This window comes from Syngnathus leptorhynchus, chromosome 11 (genome assembly GCF_054491065.1).
Source record: "Syngnathus leptorhynchus isolate UIUO chromosome 11, UIUO_Slep, whole genome shotgun sequence".
Taxonomy (NCBI): Eukaryota; Metazoa; Chordata; class Actinopteri; order Syngnathiformes; family Syngnathidae; genus Syngnathus; species Syngnathus leptorhynchus.
In genome coordinates, this window is record NC_141205.1 from 2,747,089 (window position 1) to 2,761,017 (window position 13,929).

Genomic DNA, 13,929 nt, shown 5'->3' on the forward strand with positions numbered 1-13,929 from the left:
TTATTGCTTTAGGCCAGGCTTTCCCAACCTTTATTGGGCCAAGGCCATATTTAGATTAGAAAAAAAAACTCACCTCACACCTCCAAAGAAAACCGTAAAGAAAAAAAAAAGGTGGATCATTGGGACAATCACTGTTAAAAAAAAAAAAGTTATTGGTATTCTCCCCAAAAGTTTTACACCGCACTGTAGAGGCTTATGGAGGCCACAAGATGGCGACAAAGTATTACATATGTTTGTCTAAAATAAAGTGCCTCACTTCACTTAGACTGTTCCTTAGCACCATAATGCCAGTTTCATCTCATATGTGTCTCAAAATAAAATCTGTAAATAGGCAAATTTACAATCCTTTGTACATAACTAAAACACAGACACAGTATTAAAACACACAAACTCATTTAAAATGTAAAAAAAAAAGGCATAGCATATAATCTGCAAAATGAATGCATTGATCATGAGCATCACCGACAATTCCAACATTACAGCAGTTGCACAATGAGATGCTTCATTACTGAAAGACACCATTGTTGCCATGTCTAAATCTCGCTCTGCTATGGTAGTTAGTGGGCCAATTCTTGTCTTCATGAAAAGTCTTTGAAGATGTTGTTGTCCTTTTCTGTGTTGCATTTGTGTGTGTGTGTGTGTGTGTGTGTGTGTGTGTGTGTGTGTGTGTGTGTGTGTGTGTGTGTGTGTGTGTGTGTGTGTGTGTGTGTGTGTGTGTGTGTGTGTGTGTGTGTGAGTGCCAGCTGGTGTTGCATCTGTTTCTCAGCAGGTGAAACAACAGCAAAAGTTGCAACAGTCAACATTTGCTCAAGTTTAGAACACCGATCAAAAATAAAAAAATCTATGTTGTTGAATGAGGGATTTTAATGCATGTCTTGTAGTAGTAAAACATCCCAATATGATTCATTAGCCCATGCATGCATTTAGTAAAATTGACAACTAATACTCTGCCTCCCTCTAGTGGTCAAAAGGCTGCACTACGCCTCAACAAACGAACTGCGCACTTGAGCTCGTGTTTCACACGTCTGCATCAAACCCACGAGATTCTGGATTTGAATCCCGCCTTGGGCCCTCCTGTGAGAGTTTACAGGTAGGTACATGTTCTTCATATACTTACGTGAGTTCTCTCCGGAGACTTTGGCTTCCCTCGTGTTCTAAACACATGCATGCTAGATGCACTAAATACTCCAAATTATGTGACATAAAAGTGTGCATGGTTGCTTGTGTATTTCTACCCCAATCTGATGTTCACCCCGTTTCTCTTATTAAAAGTCAGATGGGATAGGCTCCAGTGCACACAAAATTTTAATGAGGACAAAGAACTATTTTTTAAAAAAATGAACGGATGGAAGGATAAAATGCAAGCAAACAATGATAAACACAAGATAACCAACAGCACTGCTTGAACATGCAGTATGAACAGACTGGAGCTAATCTTTCTGATCTCCTCTGTTTTATATTACATGGAATAATCTCTTCAAGATTAGATAAGATTAAAGGTGCATTTAATGTGCCTTAAAATATATCCCTGCAATCTGTCCTGGGATTAAACGCACTACTATTTTTTCCCCCAAAAAAATAATGTTGTTTCCACCATATGGCGCATGAAAGTGGCGTATTAGAATTTATTCAGGTCAAATGGGTTGTAAACAAATATTGGTGGTTTGGATTTTTGGACAATTTTTGCAAATTGGAAATCATGGGAGTAATGTATCTATAGCACATTTGTTCAGAGTCAAGCTGTCATAAAGCGTTTTTTGATCGTGCAGTCAACAATTTTATAAAACGTTTGTATTTTTATGCAAGTGTAAAAACAAGTCCAACAAAATTATGCCGAGCATATTTTTTCACAGGAAAGGTAAGTTTTTTGGGTTTTTTTACTGTTTCAAACAATTCCTGGATAGCATCATGACGGTAAGGAAAATGTTTCAAGTTGACTTCTCCTTTAACACCTCTTGTTGAGAGCAAAACCATACAACACTAGCCAATCCTCTGAGCTCGCTGAACTGAGCTTTGGCGCGCTGTATTATCATTGGGGGCGGTGTGTCTGCACGATGACGCTTCTTCGCATGATGACAAAGTGTGCCATCTGACCCCCAGTCTGTACATCTGTCAGTCTTGTTCGCCTTTGTGATGTTGAGCGGCAGGTGGCCAGTAGTCTATCCTTCACACCAGACCCCCATTTTTTTTTTTTTTTCAAACAACGTTGGCATGAATAGAAGGCACAAAGAATACAATGTCTCACATGGAAAACACATTTCTATTTGGTCAATAGGACATTAGCTGTGTTGTGGCTGTGGCGTGTGCCTGTCATTAACATGTGGTCAGTGGGACATAGCCAATTGTTCCAGCCACTGACTTTTGACTTTTTTTTATTGCCTTTGTGGATATCCATCATAAAATTAGTCATTCAATCTTAATCCATTCGAGAAAAATATAATAATGCATTTAGTTAGTTGATGGAAGTGCAATACTGTGTATTCATGGTAACTTTATGAATGTATCCTGCAGTGGTGTTGAAATCAGTATTGAGAGCTAATATTTTGATTCATGTAGGTAAAGATGAGAAACACCTCTTGATGCAGCTGAGTTGACACTGTAAATTACTATCATGAAAATACTTATGAAACAAAATTACATGATTAACTTTTCTCATTGTCCGCTACCGGTAACTTGTATGATTATTTACAATACACAATAACGTTAGTATTTTCTTTTTCAATCCATTTTATGAGCATAACATCTTCCTCTCCTTTACGTGGGACCTGGCAAAGCTTTTTGACACAAACGAAAAGTTTGATGTGCTTTTTGTGGGGGTTTTGTCCACAAAATGAAAGTGGAAAAAAAAAATGGAATAATAGATAATACTTTATTCTCGTATTATTAGCTCCTGTATTAAAATTATATATATATATATATATATATATATATATATATATATATATATATATATATATATATATATATATATATATATATACCTACTAGTTTTTGCTCTCTCAAACGCTCAACAATATTAATAATTGGAGCGCGGCCCCCTCCGCCGAGCGTCCCGCTGTTCAATCAGACACATATATGCATGTCTCAATTCCCCAAAGACAGCGGACAGTTGGGGCGGCCCACCCCCTTAACATTCACCCCCGCAGACCCCGATTCCCTCTGCCGCCTCCTGCTCCTGCGGCCTTCTCTGCATCCCTCCTCGATCTGCTGAGGGCAACAGCTCCAGAGGTCTACCATATGGGCCAGTGTCTGAGCCCTGTGTGTGTTGTGACTGTTATCTTGCTCCACCTGTTCCACTATGACAGTCGAGTCCACGATGCTGCTGCAGGCTGGTGGCTGCAGATGAAAACAGCAATTAGCAATTCATACATACGCGGTTTACTCTGTGCACTGACGTAAGACTCCAGAACATCACTCAAAGCTGGGGTGTGCCCAGTTATGACCATTTCTGACCATCATCAAGCTTCCTCTTGATACCGCACAGACTTGATTCACGTTTCCTTCTGTAGTCTTCGACAGCTGACACGCCAGACTGTATCTGGTGGTGACACTTCAGCCCCACTAACCCACCCCTAGCCAGGTCCATGTGGGAGCCAGACCCCGGGCCAAGGCCAGAGCTCCCGCTTTGGAGAGGCGGGGATGATGTCGAGGAGGGGGCAGGGCGGGTGCCGAGAGGCTAGCAAGATGGCCCTAGTCATCATAATCATTAGTTGCCTGCTGGTCCTTCTGTCCTCCTCCTCCTCCTCCCGCTTGTCATGTCAGGGGGTGGGGGGGCACACGGCACGCGTATCAGCTGAGCCCAGGATGCTTTTTGAGTCATCGGGGTCATGTGGCAGACGCCTGGTTAATTCTCCTGAGGATCCCCAGCACTTACGTCAGCTCCGGGCTGCAGTCGCACCGTCATAGTAAAGCTCTGCGGCCACAACATTAGGAACACCTGCGTCAGGCTAATGAGATCCACTACAAGTGTTGTATGTATCACACACACACACACACACACACACACACACACACACACACACACACACACACACACACACACACACACACACGACTGTTTTATACTGCAATACTTTGACTTTTACAACAATGCAAAAAATACTTTTCACGGAGAGAAAACTCTTGGGTGGGGTATTTGAAGGCCATTATCCGATGATGTTAATATGTTCATTTAAAAAAAACAAATCAACAAAAATCATCCCCCAAAAATGTTTTTTTGCAGATTTTACCCAATTTTAAAAGAGCTAATATTGACTAATTAATCTGTCGAGCTCTGTACGCTGTATGAACCCATTAAAAAACAAAACAAAAAAAAACACCAATCACTGAGTAACACGGGGTTGAACGACAAACTGCGAGTCAGCTGGGGAACATATAAAGATGATGAGGCACCAAGAGGGAGGAGGGGTCGGTGACAAACACATGACCAGATGGAGAGGGAGATAGCCCTATTATGTAGATGGCTTCGTCCCCTCAGCCACACGTCCCTTCATGCAGATACACCTTTACATTATTCAGAAGGCTATAATGAGAGTAACCGAACGCGGCAGAAGGTTGGCCACAGGTGTGCAAGGCCGACATCTATTCTTCTGTCTGACCTCTCATTACGAAGCCCCACTTTAGATTCTTTACGGGGCGGCGGCCGGCGGTCTGTCCTTCACATACAAATGATTCCATATTTGAATTTTAAAATCTTATTGTCGGATCATCTGTTAAGTCTGTCGTTATCGCCGACATCTGTGTTTCCTTTGTTGCGCACCATTCCCGATGAGTCGTCCCCTCCCACCCACTTCTCGGATGATCTGGATTATTGCATGGATTATTTATGATAGATTCCCAATAGGGCCACTCGCGCAGTTTTTAACAATAAAAGCGTCCATAAAAACTGACATTGAGAACAGTGAGCTCTCACTAGCCACTTGCGAACAGCCAAAGTGCAATGATGCCCGCTAAATATTTATGATTGTCTATTTCCACATTTTTAACTTCAAATTTACCCCTGAGTATGACCCCTAAACAATTTGTCATTTCAAAGTCATTTTATATCATTCTTAAAATTCAAAATGCCTGATTTGATTTAGAAATAAAATGCACTAGTCGCAAAGTGCGGAAATACCAATGATTACTTTCCTCTTAGCCATTTTATTATTATTTTTTGACTCTTGCAGAAATGTTTTGATTTTTTTTTTTAAACTAAACCAAGTATGGCATTAACTTCCTAACCTTGAAATGTCGGTTCTGCCGTGAAGCGAGGGTCGCTTGACTCTACCAGCTTTCATTTTGTGGAGGTGTGCCAGCAGGCCAAGCACCTGCAGAGCTCACACAGATGGTCCGACTGCTGAGAAAGTCCGCTAAATAGTCCGCCGCCAGTGACCCGGCAAGTAGCAAATAACAGAGAGAAGCTTTCCTGCCAAGACAGAAAGCGTACGTTAAAGGTCACGTATGTGCTGTGCGCTCCCATCGCAGAGTCATTGTCTACTGCAGGGGTCCAGTTTAGGGAAATGTCTTCAAGCCAACAAAATGTTGAGCATCTGCGCTGCACGGAAAGCCTTCAAAAAATAGATTTTATTGTCTTTATTTTATTCTATAATTTTTTTAGTATATTTATTATTCTTATATTAAATATATTATCATCAGTTTAATTTAAATGAATAAATCAATAAAAATCACTTATGTCGCCGTACACTTGTCTCGATCATGTGAGTCGATACATATATAAATTAAGTCAAGTAAAAAAACGCTGAGCTTGCAGATTAGTCGGGCTTTGTAGGTTATAAAATTGGATCAATCAGCAGATGCCGGTAGCCTGGGAGGGCGTTGCTTTTCCGTTGTATGACGGTTCCATCTTATCCTGCCATCCAGACACTCAGTTGGCCAGCAGGTCACGTCAGCTGATTTACTCTGTAACAATCCTGCTGCTGTGACAAAGAAGGAGCAAGGCCGTGTCGGTCGTTCGTTCGGTCGGGGATGGGGATGGCACAATGTCGGGGTGGGCTCAGTGGCCAGCTGTCACACATAATGACCGCAGCAAATCCCAGCGCCCGTCTGAGCCTACTTCTGCTCTGACTCGGGCCTCCTGCTAACAGACCAGTCATCCTTTTGTTAAGCTGTCAAGTAGCTCCTTGACAAGATGAGTTAGACAACACATTGTTGTCACAATCAAAGCTTTAGTCTAGATTGATGCATTGTTTGGGTTGCTCACTCAACACGCGCTTGGTTTGAAGTTGCAGCGATTGATCAACATAGATTTGGAAATAATGACGGATGGATTGTGATGGTGATAAATCAGATGGATGCATAGTTGGCAGTACAAACGGATGCCTTGAGTCTCCAGGTTTTATTGTAACACCTCGGCTCACGATGCCAAAGTGCGCAGTAGCAAGCGAGGCTTGTTCCTGCAACGTATTAACACCGCTGCTTTGTCCTGACAACTGTTTACAGCGTGCACCTGCCAATAACTGCATGGGTGGCTGCTCTACACAACTGCTTAACACACGCCACTCCATTAAGGCCACGGGCTAAAAGCTTGGCAGCTACAGCTCTCCTTAAATTGATTGACTTCGACATCTCCCTGAAGGAGAGAGATTGGATTTGATAAAAGAGTGATGTTTTTCCTCTTGTTGTCTTAGTAAGGTAACGTAAGAGGGGTAAAAATGATATCCTTGATTTTAAGAGTCTTGAGCATAGATGTGGAAAAAAAAGTAATTTATTTGATTCCTTGTTTTGGGGGGAATTTGAATATTTGGGATATTTTGCAATAGAAACAGCAAAGTGAAGAAAAATGATGTCTGCTCCATGTGTGTTTTTATATTGTCACTTGAGCCTTGACCGTTGTTACCTGAGCAACTGTGATGTTTTATTTTCAATCAATAGCAAGTGCTAAAATGGCTGCCCCCTGAGATGGATAAAAAAAAAAGGTGGATCTTGCTGCTTAATTCACATTCTACAAATGAATCAGAAGCCTGTGTTTAAACTAGTGTTGACACATTATCGAAAAGAACGTTTTTGACATCCCTTTAAAAACTTTATGTCTTTCTATGTATTGTAGTGATTTTGAAAAACAGCACATCCCGTATAAGGTCGTTTGTCAGATTTGGGGGTTGCCCCTGTATTTTTTGACACCGATTTCCCTGAGGCATCACTAATAAGGTATTTATTGATTTTTGACTTTACTACGTCTTATTTCAGCTCGTGTGTTGTAACAATTCATATTGTTTTAATGTTCTCTATTTTACCGTCATTTGTGACACGTTTGGCTCCCCTTGAAGCAGAACAATCGCCCCCCCCCCCCCCCCCCCCCCATCTTGTGCACACAGTAGCCGACCGACGCTTTCCTCCACGGCAAGAGCGATAGGTAATGACTCCTGCCACGGTGGAACTTAATTTGTTATTGTGGTGGAGCAGCTGTGCGGCATGCTGCAGAGAACAGGTGGCCGCCTGGCAGGAGGAGGGGACGGAGGGGCAGGCGAGGGGGGACGAAAGCGTGTGGCATATGTGGGTGGCTGGAGGGGTGGGGGGGGGGGAGATGATGATGATGGTGGTGCGTGTCCTTGAGATAGGGGTGGTGTAACTCACAGTTTTGTCAGCCAGCATCCAAATATTATGCTTGTGAAGATCACTAATTCAAGACATTCTGGATGCAGGCCACATCTGCTCTTACTTGTTGTTGTTGTTTTTGTGTGGCTCAACAGTTGGTGCATTGCATATTGACCATCTTGAATTGTCCTCATTTTCACATGTTTTATGTGAAGGCTTTAATTAGAAAAGCTGGTTGTTAAGTACATTTGAGTCGAACGTCAGTTTTGCAGTTGGTATCCATATTTCCTGGTATATATATTTTTTTCTGTTTGACATGTGTGTTTCTCCCATTTAGCCCATCTTTTTTTTCCTGCTCTCCCAATTCATTCTGAGGAGAAAAAAAACAACAACATATATCAAGCTGCTTGAATGTAAATTCAGTGGAAAAAAAATAACTGCAAAATAATTCAGCATAAAAACCTAAATTGAGTTTTGAAAATAAGTGGACCTTTTTCTCATCAGGGGCCCGATATTGTTTTTCTAAATACATCGCAGGCCCATGCTGAAAGTATAAAAGAAATTATGATGCAGGGCAAATGTTCATTATTATATTTAATGAGCACTTGGATGTTTCAGGGCTTTTTATAACAGTTCCCACAAAGTCTGTTTTCGGTTGATGAGCAGACAGTCTACAATTACATAGCGTGGGAGGTCATCGTAGAATTACAATGCATAAACCCGTCATTACAACATCTATATGAGGCTTTGATGATTGCAAAGCAGCGGCAACGTTGCAGGAGGGACCAACGAATTTTTATTTTAAGTTGTACAATCTGCTTTCAAAAATGTAGAGGAATTGAGTCACTTTTACATATTTACACATTTTGTTCTCGCTGTGTCAGCATATTTTGACTCTTCACGTATCTTCAGGTGTCAAGCTTGCACACTCTGACCCAAAACAAAAGTCTTCCGTGTCCTTGGTAGCGTTTTGTTTCTTTCATGGATACTCGGCCTGCATCAAAAGGGTCATGAAAATGCACAAATGACAAATGAATAACCAAAGTGTTCTTTTCTTTTTTTTCCTTTATTTTAATCGTCTGCGCTTGAATGTGCTTCAAAACAAAACACAGCCGTTCTATTGTCGGCCCAGATCTTACGCCCATTAAGCTCCATTAAAGAGTGAGAATAAACTATGCATAACACTTACTCAATTGCATTATCCAATATTTAACGCCCCCCCCCCCCCCCCGCCCCCCCCCCCCACACACACACACACACACTCACAACAGCTATTATGCTCCCATTTGTTTGAGTAGCAGCTTTTGGGTCTATGTGTCTTTTCAGCAACGGATTTGCAGAGCCTTAATCCACCAGGCAAAGTTTTTTTTTTTTATCTTCTTTCCACCATCTGGAGTTTAAAGCTTTCAAGAGAAAAACACCAGGCGGTGAGAAACCAGGCTGGAGCTTCTGCTTGATGCAAGAAGGACTTTTCTTTCGCCTCCTTTTTTGTTTTCTTGTTTAGGCCAGCTTTCATATCAGGGTTTGGTTGTACCTTGCTGCAATGCCAGCTGGGTCTGTTTGGGTTCAAGGGCATGACTGCAAGCCCCCCCCCCCCCTACATACAGTGGCAATGAGGATGCAGATGATGTTAGTGATGGGGGTACAGTGGCCGCTAGGGTGCAGCAGAGAGGTTAACTGTAAATGGTCAATCAGTTGGATTTATCTTCATTGTTTTCTATGGCTCCAGGCTGCAAGTGAGGTCACAAAAGGGTGGAAAGTGCACGCATGGTACATTCCCAGAAACATTCCATGGCAAAGTTCATGAGGAATTTTGGTGGAAGCAAAAGAGATTAGCAATGGCGGCTAACATAGCAGTTTTTGATTTTGCAAATGGACCTTTCGTCATAGGACAAGTTTGAGAAATGCAATTCATTTGGTTAATCATTCTGGATATAAATTGAATAGATTGAAGCTAAAAGTATGGTCATTTTAATTGAAATGAATGATATTTAATATTAATGCACAGCATTTTCACAGTGCACATGCAAACTCATTTTAAATTGAAAGGATTAAAAATCTTTTTTAAAGTAGTTGTAGTTTATATTTATTTCATTCTATGAATTACTACAATCTACTAAAATGTATGTCCTATTTTTCATAAAACAAGTAATTGAGTCATTCATTTTGAAAAAAATACTCAGACAATATTCCCTTGACTTGAACTGCTGTCTTTTTATCTTTGTTACTGTTATGTTGAGTCTTGTTTGACTTGCATTTATTTGCAAGTACTACCATAAACCTATTCCCAACTTTTTTTTATAGTTATCAAATACCCTTCTACCGTGCACACCTACAACTGTATCTATTCCATCCTATTTGATCCAATTACTCCCAAAGAAAGTGTCCAACTCTATAATTGTGCAGCCCTATAAGGCCAAAGAATGTCGCTGTGTATTAGCCACACACGAGGCCAATATCAGTGTGTCAACTTATCCCAAACCTACTAACGTGACGCTATGCAGAAAGCTAAATGGGCCCGTGGGAAAGAAAAAGTATATTTTGCAAGCGAGCATGAAGACTCGTCAATCATTTCCATGTAGATCCCCTTGATTCAATTAGCCCCTCTTGGAAACATGTGGGTCCTTTTGGATGGAAGTCCCCCCCACCCCACCCCCCACTCCGATCATTTTTCCCATTCGCCTTCTATTCTTTGGGCTGAGTCGGATTCCAATGGCCTGACGTGAAAAAGGGGAAATAAACGAAAAGAGGCCCTGCAGGTTTCCATTAGAGTTCTAATTGCTTTTGGCTTTTGCTGGGCGGTCAGCCCCGGTGCCAGACGTCGGCCTTTTGTGTTTTGCCATGTGGGGAGAATGTTCTGGAGGTAGACGGCGGTCGGTACCTGCAGTCATCCCCTTCAACTCCTCTGGCCGCTTGTTTTTGCATGAGAGTGTGTTGTTTTTGTTAAGATTTGTGTGTTTTCTACTGGCGGCCAATATTTGTTAACGCGTGCGTCATGCGTGCGTTTTTGGTTTTGTGCCGTGTGTGTGCGTGCGAGGGTTTTGTGAGCCCTCAAAGTATCGCTCTCACTCTCCCCCGGTCACCGCGTGGGTCTTTTCCACCGAGACGGACACCTGTTAATGTTTTACTTCGGGGCCCCCCGAGACTACACCGATTCCAGAACCTTCCAGATTTGCTCATCGTGGTCCATCAGACCACTTCAATCTGGCTCACATTTACCATCACAGGGCCCGATCTGGGTTGGATTTTGCACTTCAGCTGAGTCAAGATGCTGATCCAACTTTGATTAATGACTCACCGGCAACAATTTTGTTGGGCGAGCTCGCCCGGCTGGATTGCCTTTTTAAGATGTTTGCAAAGTGCGGCTCTCGTGAGAATGGAGGGAATTTATGGGGTCATTTTGTTGCCCAATTCTCCTTGTGAGATCACCACAACAAAGGAATCTGACTACTTCTGTTTGAATGATAAAGTGGTGAGCCCGCAAATTAGCCAGAACTTGCCATGGGTTTGTCACGCATGTATTCCTAAATCTTAAGCAAACATTCCCAGGCTGTGGCGTAAGCGGGTTGCCAGAACCGGGCTGAGTCAGACTCTTTGGTGAAAATTTTCACCCGGGAGTCAAAGTTTATGTCTTTGCTGTTCAAATACAGGCAAATAAAAATATTAGAACTTTTTCACACTATTAAGTGCCATCAGTCCGTCTGGTTCAAATTTTGAATTTTTAAACCTTAACATTGCTTAACACCTTAACCTTAACAACCTTAACCTTAACAACCTTAACCTTAACAACCTTAACATAACCTTAACCTTAACAACCTTAACTTAAATGGCCTAAAGGCCATTTGGTACCGGGCCACACAGTTAATATTTATTTATTTGGCGGGGGGGGGCAGCGAAATATATATTCCTGATCAGGACTATACATATGTTTGTAAATTTGTACGCCCATGGATCAGCCCCTAGCGTAAAAAAATAAAATAAAAAATGGAGACAGTGGTCGAGGATACCTGCTTCCAATCGGAGCTCATTTGGGCCAATTCTCAAAAGGGCAACTCCCTTTTCAGTTCAGTCCTTGAGATCTGTTATGAAAGCCCAATTTAATGTTTGTCAGTGAAACTTGTGTCAGGGACTGATTATATTTGGCAACCTTGTTTTGTTGTTCCATGAGTGAGTTTGAAAAAAAAAGAAACTTCATGGTGAGGGCCCTATAAAGCAATCCTGTTTCTGCACTGTTGCAGAGCTCCCTGTTGTTTGGCAAAAAAAAAAAAAAAACAGCGTCAGCCTTGTCAACCCGATAGGAAATGTCGAGTTGGGTGTTTCGTGAGACCTTGTGCACTCTCTCCGCCGACGTCTGTTTCCAATTGAGCGCGCGCTGTCTCACCCCCTCCTCGTCGATGACTGCAGACAGTGTGGCAACTCCAAGTGAGGAGCGAGCGAACAGTTAAAAGTGTGGGGTAGGGGCTGGGCTGGGCTCGGATGGGGGGGCGGGGGGGTGGGCGAGGAAAAAAAAAACGGTGAGAGAAACGAGTCGAAAGGGATTAGCTGTCAGGGAGAATGTGAGGCTAATTGAAGCCAGCTCTCGCACAGCTGCTTCTTGTTGCAGCTCGGCGCTCCGACAAAGGATGGGATCCAGATGTGCTCCCAGCGCCGATGTTTCGCCCGCCAACAACAATCCTCACAAATACCAGCCTTGCTTACAGAAGTCCCAGTCTATTTAAGGTGCCCCGACAAAACATAACTCCCCCCCCTTTTTTTTGGGCTTGATTGCGGGCTCCCCGGGTTCTGCTTGGCGTGTTGTCATTTTGCACAAAGTGGGATACACATTGGCTTGGAGTTGCCTTGTGTATGAAATTGCCCTGCCCTTGCTCATATGTTTGAGCTCTAAATCTGATGAGAATCGATTCAGATTTCACCAAGAATAAAGTCAATTGGAAGGAAAAAACAAATCCCCTAAAAAGGAGTTATGGAATCAGAAAAAAAAATTGTAATTACATTTTTGGTGGGGATTTGTGATTCATTTGATATTACAATCAAAATAAATATACATAAATTAATGAATAAATAATAAATTTGACAGAATCTTTCACTGCCACCTCCTTTCATGACAGTGTTGACAGCTTCTCATTTATCTTCGATGGGAAGCATATTCAATGATGAGCATCTCCAGTTGAAAAAAATAGAAAGAAACATGACAAGCTAATGACAGAGATGACACGACTGCTCATCAAATTCATGAACCACAGAGGAGCTCTATTACTTCCTGGCTTGTTCCCCCCCCCCACCACCACCACCACCACCCAGCACGGTTGTGAGGAGATTTATGACTTTTGTCAAGTTCACCTCATGTTCTAGTGCATCTTTCTTCACTCCTGCCTGTCACAAAGGTTGGATTTACACTGAGCTCCCAACTGCACGTTTAATGGCAATATCCTTTTTTTCCATCCATCAACATTTCAATGACATACATCTCATATGGCTGACTGATATCATTGCATATTTCAAAATCTTACATTTTTCCGAGGTGGGGCTTAAGAAATTGGGAAATTTTAAAGGCAGGCACCTAATATTGACTCATTTTGCTAATTTAATAATATTTGGCAAAGCACTAGATTTATTTATTTTATTTATTTATTTGACACTGCCAGGACTAATTGTGTCAAATGGGCATTTTGTCACCCGTGCCACATGCGGTTTAAATTCACCCCAAGTTTCTGTGTGGATCAGACTGGAGTTGAGCTCCGTATCTTCCTCCCGTGGGTGGAATGTGTTCTGGCCGCCGTTGTTTATGAGCCTTGTCAGTTTGTGTCTCTGCTTCTTGTCCTTGCTCGGGGGTCCTTGTTGAGTTCTGGTGCGAGATGTCACTGTGGGGGCCACAACAACAGCCCAGTAGGGGATTGCCACAATACGCTGCTGGAGACATTTGGGAAGTGTAAAACTTGCTCTTTAGCACCGCAAATAATACATTATTTATATAGATATAGTACTGTATATCTTTCAAAATTTTGCGGAACCAAATCCATTCATTCACTTCCGACTGGCACCACCCACCACTGATTCCGTCCAATTATATTGCAGAGAAGCCAATCCAATAAAGTGAAGTCAGACTTGTAACAATACCGACATTATGAGCAATACTTTACATTCTAATGTTCAAGCAAAAAGCCACCACTGGGGATATTATAGGTTCTCGGGGGGAAAGGAAAAAATTGTGCAATTCAAACTGGAAATACTTCTCTTGTATACAGAGAGAGGATTGTATTGCAACATTGACAAGTCCAAACAACCCCGAGGCACAACCTTGGGAAATACCAACACCTTCCTGTGTGTGAGGCTTATCTTCCCTTGGGTTTAATTGAGCCCTTCACAAACCCCCCTCAAGCGCACACAAACAGT

At 42.2% G+C, this 13,929-nt stretch overlaps 1 protein-coding gene across 1 annotated transcript in view; it reads left to right on the plus strand.

The window, feature by feature from the left end:
* Nucleotides 1-13,929, plus strand: part of cbfa2t2 (CBFA2/RUNX1 partner transcriptional co-repressor 2) — a 40,720-nt gene that overhangs the window by 562 nt on the left and 26,229 nt on the right. The window contains exon 2 of the mRNA XM_085924038.1: nucleotides 962-1,090. The gene's annotated coding sequence lies outside the window, so the exon portion shown is untranslated. The remainder of the gene's footprint in view (nucleotides 1-961; nucleotides 1,091-13,929) is intronic.